The sequence below is a fragment of the Notothenia rossii genome (assembly GCF_949606895.1).
Source record: "Notothenia rossii genome assembly, contig: scaffold_417, whole genome shotgun sequence".
Taxonomy (NCBI): domain Eukaryota; kingdom Metazoa; phylum Chordata; class Actinopteri; order Perciformes; family Nototheniidae; genus Notothenia; species Notothenia rossii.
In genome coordinates, this window is record NW_027639689.1 from 1 (window position 1) to 6129 (window position 6129).

The following is a 6129-nucleotide window of genomic DNA, read 5'->3' on the forward strand; positions in this document are numbered from 1 at the left end:
GAATCGGCGAGGACACTATCGATACTGACTCAGCAATCACTGTAAGTTATATTCTTGTTTAAATAGACTTCTCTGTTTCATTTATTCTACTCTGTATAATTGTTCTGTAGTTATTGTAGCTAAAACGGCGATTTCTGAGAGATTTTAAAATCTCAGATCTGCTCAACTCCAGGCGTAACTCAGGTCTCAGTGAGTCACGCCCCTCAAGTGTGCATTTCAATAGGCAGGAAGACTCTGCTGTCGCCCATCAGCAGAAAATAGTTAACTAATTACAGGGGCGTGCCCCCAAAGCTGTGAGAACTGAGCAATCAGGTATCCATCTTAAGTTGCATTTTCCTGGAGCGTCAGCTTCAGCTTGACGAAGACTGACAAAGACATTAAGAGTCCTGTGTGAGTCACGTGGGAGGCAAAGAGGAGGCAAATCCTACTCTGATTGCGCCAAGTATCGCTGGTGTTATTTAGTTTTATTTAGTTTTATTCAATTCTCTTGGGTTCTCTAGCCCCTCATGCTTTAATCATGTGTATTTTCTGCATTCCTGTTCATGTGTCTTCTCGCAATTATCACTGGCCCCGTGTTTCTCCTAGATCTCACCGGCCTGCTCTCGTCTATCCCACATGCTCCACTGAGATCCAACATCTCGTTTCAGGGGGCCTGTGGAACTGCCAGTCAGCTGTTCCTAAGGCTGACTTCATCTCTGGCTACGCTTCCCTGCAGTCTCTGGATTTCCTTGCTCTCACGGAGACCTGGATCACTCCATCCAACACATCCACCCCAGCAGCTCTCTCCACAGCATATTCCTTCTCCCATACACCCAGACCCTCTGGCAGAGGAGGTGGCACTGGTCTCCTGCTCTCTCCCAAATGGAGCTTTTCCCTCTTCAAGCTACCTAATTTCACTCCTTCCACCTTTGAATTCCATGCCGTCACAGTAACCCATCCTATACAATTAACCATTGTTGTTCTCTACCGTCCACCAGGCGCCTTGGGGGACTTCTTGGAGGAGTTAGATAATCTCCTCTCACACATCCCTGAAACTGGCCCTCCCGCTGTACTTCTCGGCGATTTCAACCTCCAGACAGGGAAGATATCTGAACTAACATCTCTGTTAACCACCTTTGCTTTCTCACTGTCTCCATCCCCACCAACTCATAAAGCTGGCAATGTCCTTGATCTCATATTCTCAAGGAACTGCTCTACTTCTAACCTCTCTGTAAACCCGCTCGACACCTCCGATCACTTCTTCATTTCATTCTCTCTACCCCTTTCCAAACATAACAACCTCATCTCTTCTAACTCTGCTCCTGTCCGCCGTAACCTCCGTTCCCTCTCCCCCTCTACCTTTACCTCATCGGTGCTCTCAGCCCTCCCTTCCTCTGACTCGTTCCAACTCCTGCCTCCAAACGCTGCTGCAAAAACTCTCCTCTCGACTCTCTCATCCTCTCTGGACTTTCTCTGTCCTCTCACATCGCGGCCGGCTCGTCAGTCCCCTCCTGCTCCCTGGCTAAATGATGCACTGCGTGCTAATAGAACCATCCTTCGGGCAGCAGAGCGGAAATGGTGGAAATCCAAACACCATGACGACCTCCTAACCTATCAGGCTCTCCTCTCCTCTTTCTCTGCTTCCATCTCTCAGGCAAAAAAGCACTTTCTTTCAAGATAAGATCCAATCTTCCTATTCCAATCCCAAAAAACTATTTTCTATCTTCTCCACCCTCTTGGACCCCCCCAAAGCACCTCCCCCCTCCTCCCTTCTGTCAAGCGACTTTGTTAACCATTTTGAAAAAAAGGTTGATGATATTCGCTCTTCTTTTTCTGACTCACCTTTACTCACCGCTGGGTCACCAGACCCTCCCTTCACCCACACACTGACCTCCTTCTCCCCTCTCTCTCCAAGTGAGGTTCTTACCCTCGTCACCTCTGCCCGTCCTACCACCTGTTCTCTGGACCCTATCCCCTCAAACCTCCTTCAGACTATCGCTCCTGATATTCTACCATTTCTCACCCATTTCATCAACACTTCTCTAACTTCTGGTCACTTTCCAAACAGTCTCAAGGAGGCAAGAGTAAACCCTCTCCTAAAGAAACCCACTCTCAACCCGTCTGATGTTATTAACTACAGACCCGTCTCTCTCCTCCCGTTCCTGTCTAAAACACTTGAACGCGCTGTCTTTAAACAACTCTCCTCTTATCTCCATCAGAACAACCTTCTGGATCCGCACCAGTCTGGTTTCAAGGCAGGTCACTCACAGAAACTGCTCTCCTTGCTGTCTCTGACAAAACTGCACACTGCTAAAGCAGCCTCCCTCTCCTCTGTCATCATCCTTCTGGACCTGTCTGCTGCATTCGACACGGTGAACCATCGGATCCTCCTTCGCACTGTCCAAGAACTTGGAGTTTCAGGCACTGCACTTTCCTCCTCACCTCATACCTCAACGACCGCACCTACAGGGGTTACTTGGAGAGGGTCCGAGTCCGACCCTTGTCAATTAACTACAGGGGTCCCTCAGGGCTCGGTTCTTGGTCCCCTCCTCTTCTCCCTGTACACAAACTCGCTCGGGTCTGTCATTAGCCCGCATGGTTTTTCATACCACTGCTACGCTGACGACACCCAACTAATTCTGTCCTTTCCCCGCTCAGAGACCCAGGTCGTCGCACGCATCTCTGCTTGCCTAGCAGACATCTCTCGGTGGATGTCTGCTCATCACCTCAAGCTCAACCTTGACAAGACTGAACTGCTTTTCCTTCCGGGAAAAGATTGTCCCACTCTTGACCTAACAATCAACATCGGCACCTCTGTTGTTTCCCCGACTCAGACTGCAAGGAATCTGGGTGTGGTCCTAGATAACAAACTGTCCTTCACTGCAAACATCGCTGCTACAACCCGCTGCTGCAGATACACGCTTTACAACATCAGGAGGATACGTCCCCAGCTGACCCAGACATCAGCGCAGATTCTGGTCCAGGCTCTCGTCATCTCACGCCTAGACTACTGCAACTCCCTCCTGGCTGGTCTACCTGCATGTGCCATCCGACCTCTGCAGCTCATCCAGAATGCAGCGGCTCGTCTGGTCTTCAACCTTCCCAAATTCTCCCACACCACACCGCTCCTCCGCTCCCTTCACTGGCTTCCAGTAACTGCTAGAATCCACTTCAAGACACTGGTACTTGCGTACCATGCTGCGAATGGATCTGGCCCTTCCTACATCCAGGACATGGTTAAACCGTACACCCCAGCACGTGCACTCCGCTCTGCATCAGCCAAACAGCTCGCTGCACCCGCACTGCGAGGGGGACCCAAGTTCCCGTCAGCAAAAACACGTGGGTTTGCTATCCTGGCTCCAAAATGGTGGAATGAGCTCCCCATTGAAATCAGGACAGCAGATAGCTTACACATCTTCCGACGCAAACTGAAAACTCATCTCTTTAGACTTCACTTCGAGCGATAAAATTACTAACAAAGCACTTATATACTAATAAAGGGCTGGCTTTCTAAATGCCAGTTGAGTAGCACTTGAAATGTTTGGCTCTATGAAACCTGATGTACTTATATGATTCTGTTTTCTTAAAGGTTGTATCTTCCTGGTCGAATGCACTTATTGTAAGTCGCTTTGGATAAAAGCGTCAGCTAAATGCAATGTAATGTAAAAAATGTTTACATTAGCATGGCTAACACTCAGAGCTAACCTGTACTGGAGAGCATGTGTGTGAAGAAGCAGGAAGTAAAAAGGAACTCACCTTGTGGTATAACCGGCAAGAGAGAAAGCCTTTGAGCTCCATACTGTTTCAGAGAGAATCCTTGATAATCCATGATATGGCGTTTCATCACGGCAGTATCTAGTTTAGACAGTAGCTGCCGGGTCCCGCATAAGCTCCGCCCCCTCCTTTTTTATTTTAAAGCTTTATACCCAAAATCAGCACTTTAGAAACAGGAAGTGAAACAGAGGGATATGAGGCATGGCTAGAATGGGTGATCTGTTTGGTATTTTGAGCAAAACACTTCATAGACATGTTTTTTATATATTTGTATATATCTGAGACCGATGCTATTGGCTACAAATAGCATGATAGGTGACCTTTAAATAAATATGTAAACATATTTTACACAGCAGTTAGCCCACTTTTCAAATAAATTCAGTCAATTCAAGTTGAGAACATTTTCTAACACATCTTAGTTGATAAAAAAAAGCCCGATAACTTATTTTAAGGCATGTTAATGTTCCTGATCTTATCTCTCAGATTTATGTTACTGTCCTGTCAAGATAGGATTCTCACAGTTCTGCGTCAGGCTTTATCTGCTTTCTTCTTTCCTAATTCTGGAGTTTCAGCTTTATCAATTCTGCCTAAATGATGTCAGAGAGGAGGAATGGTTCTCTGCTCTGTGAGTCAGGGTTTGTGATCATTTACAGTAAGACATCAGAGGAATAGTCAATTAGAGAAATGACCTTTATACTGTTTGAGATCCAGAGATGGAAAAGCTTCTTTAACTTTTAAGTGTCTTTGTTTTTTTCCAGCAATTCGTCAAACTCAAGAATTGTTTGTCTAAGTTTCCAGAAATAGCCGCTCTGTCTTTGTTAAAAGTCCTTTGGCAGATTCACTAAAAACGTTTCGGTTTTTCTACGAGATGTGGCAAGGGTCGCTTCAGTTAGATATTAGTTATCTCATCGGCACCACTCTGAGAGAAATGAAGTCTCTCTGTTTTTTGAACTATCATACCAAGAAACTAAATCCAGCAGCATTTATATTTCACCATAGCAACAGCAGATCCCATAAACACATGAAACCGCTACTGAGGTCAAAAATAAAAGTTACATTTGAGTTAAAAAGTGATGTTAGTATAATTTCCAGAGGTGTAAAGTAACTAAGTACATTTACTCAAGTACTGTACAATTTTGAGCTACTTGTATTTGAGTATTTTCATTTTATGCTACTGTGTCTATATCATATATATTATTCTGAAATGGACCAATCTGCACGATGACTACTTTTACTGTCGCTACTTTCACTAGATTTTGATGAGAATACTTTTCTACTTTTACTTCTCCCACCTTTAACCGTTATTGACAGTTACGTCTAGGTACGAAATAAACGTTCTTCAAACCACAATACACTAATTATAATGACTTTTAAACAGCTGAATATCATTTCAAAATAAATCCCTTCATAACCACACCTCTAATGTCCCTCAATATGTACTTTAAACGACAATAATTGTGAAAATATTGCTTTATTTATTCCTTCTAGGTGAGAAAATACGTTTTTCCAACCACAATACACTAATCTAACACATTTTTAAACTTGCTGATATCATTTCAATTCAAATCCCTTCACAATAATGCCTTTGCATTCCCTCAATATGTACTTTTACTTTTGGTACTTTCACTATATTTTGATGAGAATACTTTCTACTTTTACTTGAGTCACATTTTGAATGCAGGACTTTTACTGTAACAGAGTATTCCTACACTCTGGTACTTCTACTTTTACTCAAGTACAAGATCTGAGTACTTCTATTTTTACTCAAGCACAAGATCTGAGTACTTCTACTTTTACTCAAGTACAAGACCTGAGTACTTCTACTTTTACTCAAGTACAAGATCTGAGTACTTCTACTTTTACTCAAGTACAAGATCTGAGTACTTCTACTTTTACTCAAGTACAAGATCTGAGTACTTCTACTTTTACTCAAGTACCAGATCTGAGTACTTCTACTTTTACTCAAGTACAAGACCTGAATACTTCTACTTTTACTAAGTACAAGACCTGAGTATTTCTACTTTTACTCAAGTACAAGACCTGAGTATTTCTACTTTTACTCAAGAACAAGATCTGAGTACTTCTACTTTTACTCAAGTACAAGACCTGAGTATTTCTACTTTTACTCAAGCACAAGATCTGAGTACTTCTACTTTTACTCAAGTACAAGATCTGAGTACTTCTACTTTTACTCAAGTACAAGATCTGAGTACTTCTACTTTTACTCAAGTACAAGACCTGAGTATTTCTACTTTTACTCAAGTACAAGATCTGTGTACTTCTACTTTTACTCAAGTACAAGACCTGAGTATTTCTACTTTTACTCAAGTACAAGATCTGAGTACTTCTACTTAATAATAATAATAATAATAACCC